General features: G+C 39.2%; 1 protein-coding gene across 9 annotated transcripts in view; it reads right to left on the reverse strand.

The window, feature by feature from the left end:
* HNRNPC (heterogeneous nuclear ribonucleoprotein C) overlaps positions 1 to 8,105 on the reverse strand; it is a 56,409-nt gene extending 48,304 nt beyond the window's left edge. For 4 of the 9 annotated variants that reach the window (XM_058738460.1, XM_058738459.1, XM_058738458.1 and 1 more), the window contains exons 1-3: positions 7,952 to 8,105; positions 7,283 to 7,328; positions 3,407 to 3,432 (exon numbers count right to left, since the gene is read on the reverse strand). The gene's annotated coding sequence lies outside the window, so the exon portion shown is untranslated. Of the gene's footprint in view, positions 1 to 2,698; positions 2,848 to 3,406; positions 3,433 to 3,762; positions 3,927 to 7,282; positions 7,329 to 7,951 lie in introns of those variants that run through there. The other 5 variants (XM_058738455.1, XM_058738453.1, XM_058738457.1 and 2 more) reach the window with 5 other exon arrangements.
* Positions 8,106 to 9,160: the final 1,055 nt, after the last annotated feature.

Consider the following 9,160-nt stretch of genomic DNA (forward strand, 5'->3'; position numbering starts at 1 on the left):
CCCCAAGGTCGTGGGATCTAGCCCTGCTCTGTGCTGAGCATGGAGCCTGCTTAAGTTTCTCTCTCTGCCCCCTCCCCCTCTAAAATAAATTAAGAAAAGTTACAAGAACTTTAACACTGATGAACACAAACATGGTAAAGTGTCCATATTATCGCTTCCAAAAGGAAAAAACTGTGTGTCTACTTCATTTTTCTTTTCAAATAGGGAAGCAATCCTATCATGTCTGAACCAAAGGGGTTGTCAGAGAAGTAACCAGTTAATTCCTACAATCTGATCAACCTGCCCTCTTCAAACTACTTACATCTGCTCAGTAATACATGCCCCAAAAAAACTCATTTGAAAAACCTGGGCAAGTAGGATTATGTGCTTTTTTTAAGAGATTAACCAGATAGTGACCATTCTGATTGGCTACTCTGGTAACTCTTCTAATTTATTGTCCTCTTTGAACTTTGTCCTCATTACTAACATTCCCCATACAATAGCAAGAAGGAAATTCCAAAGAAATAGGATCTCAGCATTCTCAAGTTCCTTCAAAAGACTCCTTTTCTTCCCAGAATAATCTAGATATTAAATGTGGCCCTACAAGGACCTATATACTATGCTTGGTACTTGCCTACCTTTCCAATTATTTCTTGCTCTGAAGCCAAGTTTTTTCTCCCAATCATCTGTGCTTTTAGGTAGGATAATCCACTTCCAGATCTTAATTTCAACACTAATTCCTTTAAGGTCTCTCACTGGCAGCACCCTCCCACCTCCATACTCTAAATTTGGTTCTCTTCCTATCATCTCACTCTGTTCTTTTCCTTCTAGATTATAAAATGCTCAATGATCTATAATAACAAAGAGGGCTAGGGAACAATGTTTTGTTCATCCCTATATGCCCCAGCCTAACCGTGGTTTTCAGAATAAGCACTCAAATGTCTACCTCACAAAGCAGTATTTAAATTGCTTTCTCCTACTCTTAACTCTAATCTGCTCCTTTTGTTTACCCAACATCTATCAGCTCCTCTCTAATCCCAATTACACTGCTTTTGAGGAGGCCAGCTCATTATTTTTCTGTGTATTTTAGTATCTTATCACCTACTTCTAATCTCACCCTCCTCTAAGCCATTTCCACACTATTACATTTCTAAAATGAAAATCTGATCTCACTCCCCAGTTTAAAACCTCAATAGCTCACCAATGGTTTTGGATAAAATAAAAACTCCCTGGCATGGCATTAAAATTTTTATAATCTGGCATTAATTCTAAGGTTCACTTCAGTTCCTTCTCTTAGAACCATTTCCTGACTGGGGCACATGGGTAGCTCAGATTGGTTGAGCACCTGACTTTGGCTCAGGTCATGATCTCATGGTTTGTGATTTCGAGCCCTACATCGGGCTCCCTGCCCTGATCAGGGAAGAGGCTGCTTCAGAATCTCTATCCCTCTCTGCCCCTCTCCTGCCTGCACACTCTAACATTAAAAAAAACATTTTTTTTTAAAGCAGCATTTCCTGACCTTTTAAGAGTCAATGAGGTACTCATTTTTGCGTACTTTTTATAGAATCTATGTTTACCTCTTAATCACATGGTGACATCTCATTCACCCATTTCCCTCACAAGGTTATGAGTCCCTGAAGAACTACACCTTTTTGTATCTCCCAAACTGTAATACAAGATAAATTTGTAGCATGAACAGGAAAGAGCATATAGCGAACAGAAACCACACAATGACAATGACAGAGAGTTAACAGGTAAAAATAGCTTTCCTACAATAAAGGCCATCAATAGTACTTGGACCTATTAAAATTTTCCATTCCTGTTCCGTATAACCTCAGTACAGTTCATAGAATTTCTCCCATTCTGGTTTACTTTGAGGATGTCTTCAGTGTTCACTTTAATTGGACTTTATTCTTTTAGTACAAGCAAGGGATGTATGTTAATGACCCTAGTACCACACAGCATTCAATAATGCCTTTAAAAATCATCTTACTTTTTAACCTCAGTTCAAAATCTACTAGAGCAACTCTAAAGTGAGTTATCAAAATATTCCACTGTTGTCAGTAAAATACTAGACGATGCTAAATTTCTTAAGTCTTTAGGTTCTCATTCCTTCCTAGTACTCTTGAGAACACACCAGATTCCCCAACATTTAGCTGGGTCCCAAGTCATCACTGAAAGAGGTCAGCCCCAAATCTTTCCTAATTTGGATACAGGTTAGATTTCACTTTCTGAGATTAAAAAGCCTAGCTATCCTTTTTAAAAAAAAACTCTCAGTGAGACAGCATTTATTATTACAGGATGTTTCTCACAGCTTGATTCATGTTAAATTTTATTAAGAAAAAACAGAATACAATCCACAACGCAATGAAGATTACTCCGAATGACACTAATTAGCAATAATCTAAGGAAGAAAAAAACACGTAGTATGTCCACATCTTGTTGCTAATAAAAACAAGCCATTTTCATTCTAAAGTATATGTAACCTTCAGCTGCTCTTTCCAATTACCAAAATTTCTCAGTCAGCCCAATTACAAACTCATAATTCCATCATAGTTTACAAAAAACTGAGGTGGCATCCCTTGGGAAACATCTGAGATACACAAAAATCTCAACCTAAACATTTCCAGAAGCTACCATCTACACCGTATCAACTAGACCTAAAGGGGTGTATTTCCTAGTCTTTGCAATGAAACCAAGTGGACCTCACACCTCTTACCATCACCCAGGAAGGGTGTGCATCTGTTCCGAAGGCCCCCCTGGCTCCAGGTCATCCTGGCTGCTGCTGTTCCAGGCTGGGCATCCATGTTGCTGCAGCTTGTGGTTTGTGAGGGGTAGTAGTGTACAGGAAAAGCAGGATGGGATTTCAAGGGAAACAGGAGGAAGATGGCTTTCTGGGAAAATGCCATCACCATTATAGGTGTTAAGTAGTACCACACACATTTTATTGCAGCACAGTTTAAAAATTTAACAAATGAAAGATTAAAAATAAAAAAACAAAAATAAAAAATTAAAAATACAGACGTCCAGAGATGCTCTAAAACAGTTAAGTTAAAGATCAGGAAAAATAAGGTCACAGACTTAACAGCCAGTAAAATTCTTTCGAGCGTGGGGAAGGGGATGAGGGCAAGGGTGGGGTTGGGAGAGAAAAGGTTTATGTGATCAATCCACTTAAAAATGCTAATGCCTTCACTTTCTCTCCCAAGATGTAAAACTCCAAAGTCAATCAGGAGGCCGGAGAAATTCTTATGAACATTCAGAAAAACTCGATTTTAATCCGGTTAAAAATCATCAGTGTCATCATCATCATCATCATCACCATCATAAGTATAATAATAATAAATAATAATAGTAACTAGTAACAACAATAAAAAGGAAATCAGCGGAAAGTCAGGAAAAATGTAAAAAAAAAATTGGAATAACTTACTGTAGCTGAAGATCAAAAAAATCTCACTGTAAAAAAACAAAAATAAAAATAGCCCAGATTAGAAAAACGGGAGGTGCAAAAATGTCAAGTCAGTAAAGTTCATTTCTTTTCTTTCTCCAAAAGCAGTTTCCACAAAAACCGCAAGGGTAAAGTTCTCAGTAGCAGACAAGCAAAGCCCTTTCCACATCATCAATCAATCTTAAAAATACACGAGGAAGTAGAGAGGTCAGTTTATGAGAGGCTAAAAGGCTCCTCCTCCTCTAACCCAACTGCTGCAGAAAAAATAGAAATAGAAATTTTAAAAATTACATCTTAAATCCAAGGCCCGTTTTTGGAAACAATTAAAAAAAAAACACCTGTAAATTTGCCGTAGTGCACACCAAGTTGCATCATTATGTTTAAAATGTCTTTATAAAATCAGTTTTGGAATGGGAATGTGTGTGTTCTGGAAGGGTGGGGAAGGGAGGTTAAAAATCAAAGCTGAGCTCCAGTGAGTAGGGATGGGGTTCGCCTTGCTGCCCTGTGAAAGGAGAAGGGACAGATTGAGTCAGAGTTCCTCAGAAATGTTGTGCCCTAAACCCCCAAGACAGAAACATCTGTCCACTGCATCTAAAACATTTTGGTAAAGCATAACATTACACTGGGATGGGAAAGCCTCTACAGAACCATCCCCTCCTCCAGTGACTGTCTTCACAATTCTTCAATTATCAGGTGACTAAAATTTACTAAATGTATGCCTATATTCCCAAAAGGGTCTAAAAAAACAAAAATCTACAACTGAATGTTCATCTTGAACATCAGCAGTTTGGGCAAGGAAATTATAGAAAAACCAGGCCAAAAGAGATGAAGAAGTGAGCATAAGTCAAATATCAAGATTATGAAGGGGGAATGGTCTACCACGAAGATACATACTAGAGATGATATCTATTCTCAAAACTAGTAAGTGATCGAACTACAAGACCTGGTAGATTCTACAAAAAGGGGAAAGCTGTTTTAAATAAGCACATCATAAAAATAAATAAGGAGCTCATCATTCCACTCACTGACAATAGAAAAACCACAAATGAAGGACAAGATTATTAGAGCTACTGAATATTTAATGTCATAAAATAGGTGAAAAATAAATTATGGTCCTTGAGGAATTTGTTTCTGTGGTCCCACTGTTTATAAGCCAGTATACATGGCTAATTCCAAGATATGAAATCCAAGAATCTGATACATAACACCCACTGAAACATACATGACCAGATTGGCTGTTTCATCAGGTAAGATTTGAAATTAGATTGTAGGTCTTCTGAGCAAATAAGGAACTGGTTGCCCTCACATTTCAGTATTCGGCCAAATGTCAGTAAACTAAAACATCTTATGCTGAGCTTTTAAAGTGTTCCTTACATCAATTATGTGTCAATGACTACAGCAACAGAACAGGTACTAAACCTCTAAAATTTTAACTTTTTCAAAGCAGACTAGTTGAGGCATGACAAGGATGTTACTTTTATACTTGGACTGATGTGTTAAATTGTACAAACTACAGGGGTGTGTGGCTGGCGCAGTCAGAGGAGCATGTGACTCTCGATCTCAGGCCTGTGGGTTGAAAACACCACATTGGGTGTAGAGATTAAAAATAACATCTTTTAAAAAAAATTATACAAACTATGAAAACAGAAGTTAATATGAAAAGCATTCACAATTCTGAAAGTCTTCCAAAATGTTATGTTAAATAGATGAGCTATCAACACATAAAAAAATAAATAAATAACTTTAGTGCCTAATTGTACCTAGAGAATACTTTGTCCAACCTCTGGGAGGTTTGGATCCCTTCTTCTAAAGGACTATTCTCAAAGTGAGGGTTGCGAACCAGCACCAAGTGGCACTTATTAGAAATGCAAATTCTCAGGGCCCACACCAGACTTAATTAGAAACTCTGGTGGTGGAGAGCCTTGAAAACTATTTCAACTGTTCTTCCCCCCGCTAATTCTAATGTCAGTTCACATTTAAGAACCACCATGAGAGCTTAACTGGTACCCCTTTAGGTATGAGCACTATAAAATAAATCTAAGATCATAACCTATCATAGTAATTGCACCAAGAGAATTAAAAAAACTGTACCGTAATCCTTTTCCCCTTAACACACCCCAACTTTCTATTATCTAAGAAAATACATGCAGTTATACTACATCTAACAACTAATAGTACTAGCAGTTCTCACCAATTCTCTAATATATCTAATATGTACAAAATCATCATCTTCCCTGATCCCTATGAGTATACTTATTAAGCATGAGTAATGCACTCCAGATAATTAACAAAACTCTTTCAAGACAAAAAAAATGTTAGTAAGGTAGAAAACAATTACTAATATACAAAAACTGCTTTTAATAAAACTTTCTGTACACTTTTCAGCCTCCGTACAACAAATGACGAGTAGAAATCAGACATGAAAATAGGTAAGATGTCTAAGCCCCCTTGTTAAGTATAAAACTGAAAGCCATAAGGTTTAAATGATTTGCTAACGCAATAAAGAGGGTGGGGGAGATAAGGAATAAAGTCTAGTTCTCTTAACTATGTCACTCCCCAGTTAACACCTTAGACAATAACCACTTAATGTGATCTTTAATGTTACAATAATGAACTATTTTGGATTTATACTTTTGTTCTTAGAGCAGTCCCATTCAAAACAAAGTCGCATGCTATATGAAACCCAGTGAAGACCTCATTACAAATAACAAGGAATGTTTAAATTCTCTACAGAAGAAAACAGCAACCACCACCAAGCATTCCCCTGCTACGGGCATGGGAAACACCAGAAGGTCAGGAGACCTGCAACTTAGTCACCCTTCTTAAACCCTTCCTCTTTAGCCATATGAAAATGCTACTAAATCCTACGAATTTAAAAACACCTCTAAAATTGTTTCAGACATGAATTCTCGGGTCAAATCTTTCCAGCTGGATACTAAAGTAATTGCTTCCTTGGTACATGCTGATCCTAAGAAACCCCCTATTTCTAACACCTCGAGGCAAGAAAAGAGCCCTTCAATTAATTTCAATTCTTACCAATAACTGCTATTAAATATTAATTCTTCACATTTCTCTATTTGCCAACGACTTAACCAATCACTACCCTTATCTCATTTCTAACAGTTCTGCAGTGATAAACTTTAGTTTTAAGCCCATTTAATATACGTTTACATTTTTAATGGGCAATGCTTTTAATCCCTATTACAGTATCTACAGAGTGAGGGAATTAACAAATGCATCATTATTCCTGGTAAAAGTACTTTTACCTTCTGTTTCCTGAAGGATGAATTTACCCTGCAGTATTGGTTTAAATTTTGCTTAGTAAGTTTTTCTAACACATCATAAAAAATAAAATCAACTAAATCTTCCCCTTCCCAGAGTATTAAGAAAAAGTGGTTTCTTTGATAAGTGAATGTGATACCTAGAAACCTATGTAATTTTTATAAATTTCGTGAACATTTTTAGTAAATTTCAGGATCTAAAAAGTAGGCACTATAATAGTTTCTTAATAAAAAAGATTTAGATATTTGGGGAGAATTAATGCCAGAATATCCTGAAAACCAAATTTTAAGTTTATTTTAGAATGTTAAATTAATAACAGCTGCAATTCTCGTAACTAATATTTTCCCCAAGTGCAGTTTGGAAATTTCCAGTTACGGCTAGTGGTTGCTGTAATTAGTTTCTTGTGAAGATTCAAATATAGTACTTTTAATACCTACTATTCGAATAGCTAGGTAAAGCCACTTGACTAACCAACCTAGTGGTCAAATTCCTTAGTTCCGCTACTGATTTAGTATGACCCTAGTAACCGACACTCTAGAGCCTCAGTTTCTGTCTGAGAAAGATAGTAGTACCTACCTCAAGCAAAGTTCCACTAACTTATATATTTCAAGTGATTTGTAACCTGCAGATAAAAAGTAAGCCAGCTTTAATTATTACTGTTAATATGCAAACGATCACAATTTTTAAAAAACAGAATTGAAAGTAACTACTTCGAGGTCCGCCATTGCTCAGAGAGGTGTAAAAAAGTAATCGGCAAAACGTTAAATCTATTGTTATATTTACTACTCATACCCTGCGGCACGCTCCAGAATTTAAAGGCTTGCGGTACAAGATTTACTCGGTAACCCTTACCCATCCCCCGCCCAATTTTTAAATTTAACAGGAGGCATCGACATTACAGGAACTTCCACTGCAATAAGAAGCATCTCGATCTTCCCTTTCATATCTCTCCTGGAGTCCTCATGGTCGTAGAAAACGAAAGGAAGCAGCCGTTAACACAGAAAGAGCGAAAAAGAAAAAGGACATTTCCCCTGCCGATCGTGGCCCAGAGGACACCAGGTTAAATCTACGCAAGGGCTGAGGCCTATAAAACTCTGTCCTGCATAAAACCTAATGGCCCAACGCAAATTGAATAAATGGGGGCCTAGTTACTCTACCGAGGGTAGGGTTCCCTCTTCTCTCCCACACCCCTTCGCGCTCCGGGAGGAACCCAGCGCCTGCCCTGCTTCCGCCCCCTCCACTTACCAGGAGGGGGGAGGGAGAAGGGATTCGATTCTGAATCTCCTACTCCCGAGTTCTACGTGGAGAAGCCAACTGCTGCTCGAGGTCGACAACGCGGCCGCTACCGCTCAGTCTTCGTCTCTTCACAAAATGGCCCCCGAGTCTCCTCTGCCGCCGAGGCGAAGGCCTAGCCCCCGCCCCGCTCCCGAGAATCCTGCTATTGGCTGCGACTTTTCTCGCTCCCACTTCTAATTAGACAGTTCTACTGCTCTTCACAACGCTGCCCAATCACAACCAGTAGTGGGTTAGACTATTGGGGAGAATTTCCACATGCGTGAGAGAAACTAGTTTACAAATGGCTACTTTTCCTGTCATTTATCACCTGAGAAGTGCTTATTGGTCACTGTACCTGACGAAGCGCTGGGTGGAAACTCGTCTTTGTATCGCGCACCGCTTCACATCCGGGTATCCGGGAGGTCTGATTGGCGGCCGCATTCTCCTATCGCTGCTCCTTAGATCTCCAAGTAGAAGGCCCGCCCAGATCTCGGAATTCCCGCGGCGTGGGGGCGGGGAAGGATTGAGGGATTTTTTTAGATAGCAGGCTGGAATGAACTGCCCTAGCCTCGGGTCAAGGAAAAAGGTGACGCACCTACTGAATCCTCCACCGAATGTGGGTAAAGAGAGGACTTTTCTTAGAGAGGAAAGGGAGCAATGAGGACCAGGCTGCCGAAAACAAACCAGCCCTGCAGTTTTTCCAACCCAAGTCCCTTCTCAGTTCTAGACCCGAATGTCAGCCCTTTCCTGGACAGCTCCACTTGTCAGCCTGTCAAGCCTTGCTTCAGACAACCCATATCTCAGCCAAACCAACTAACTTCCTTATTCCTTTCCACTACAAAAAGTAAAGAAGTCCAAAGTGCTGGCCTGGAATACTAGGCCCACCCTCTGGCCTCAAGTCATCCTGCTGATACCCTAGTGCCAACCAAATTGGCTTACCCCTCCATCTCCTCTCACCGTCCAAATCTGGTCCCTCAAGTCCCCTCATCCTGAAATGGCCTACCACCTACTCCCTGGGGTTACCGCCTGCCAGTCCCTCTGGTTATATTATAGCAGCCATGAACGCCATCAAAATAGCTCCAGCTCTACTAAGAATGGGGGAGATTTCTTTACACAGTTAAGGAAAGGAGGATGCAGAACACCTGATAATGTGATTTCATCTGTATCCATCTTAAGGGG

This window comes from Neofelis nebulosa, chromosome 7, assembly GCF_028018385.1.
Source record: "Neofelis nebulosa isolate mNeoNeb1 chromosome 7, mNeoNeb1.pri, whole genome shotgun sequence".
NCBI lineage: Eukaryota > Metazoa > Chordata > Mammalia > Carnivora > Felidae > Neofelis > Neofelis nebulosa.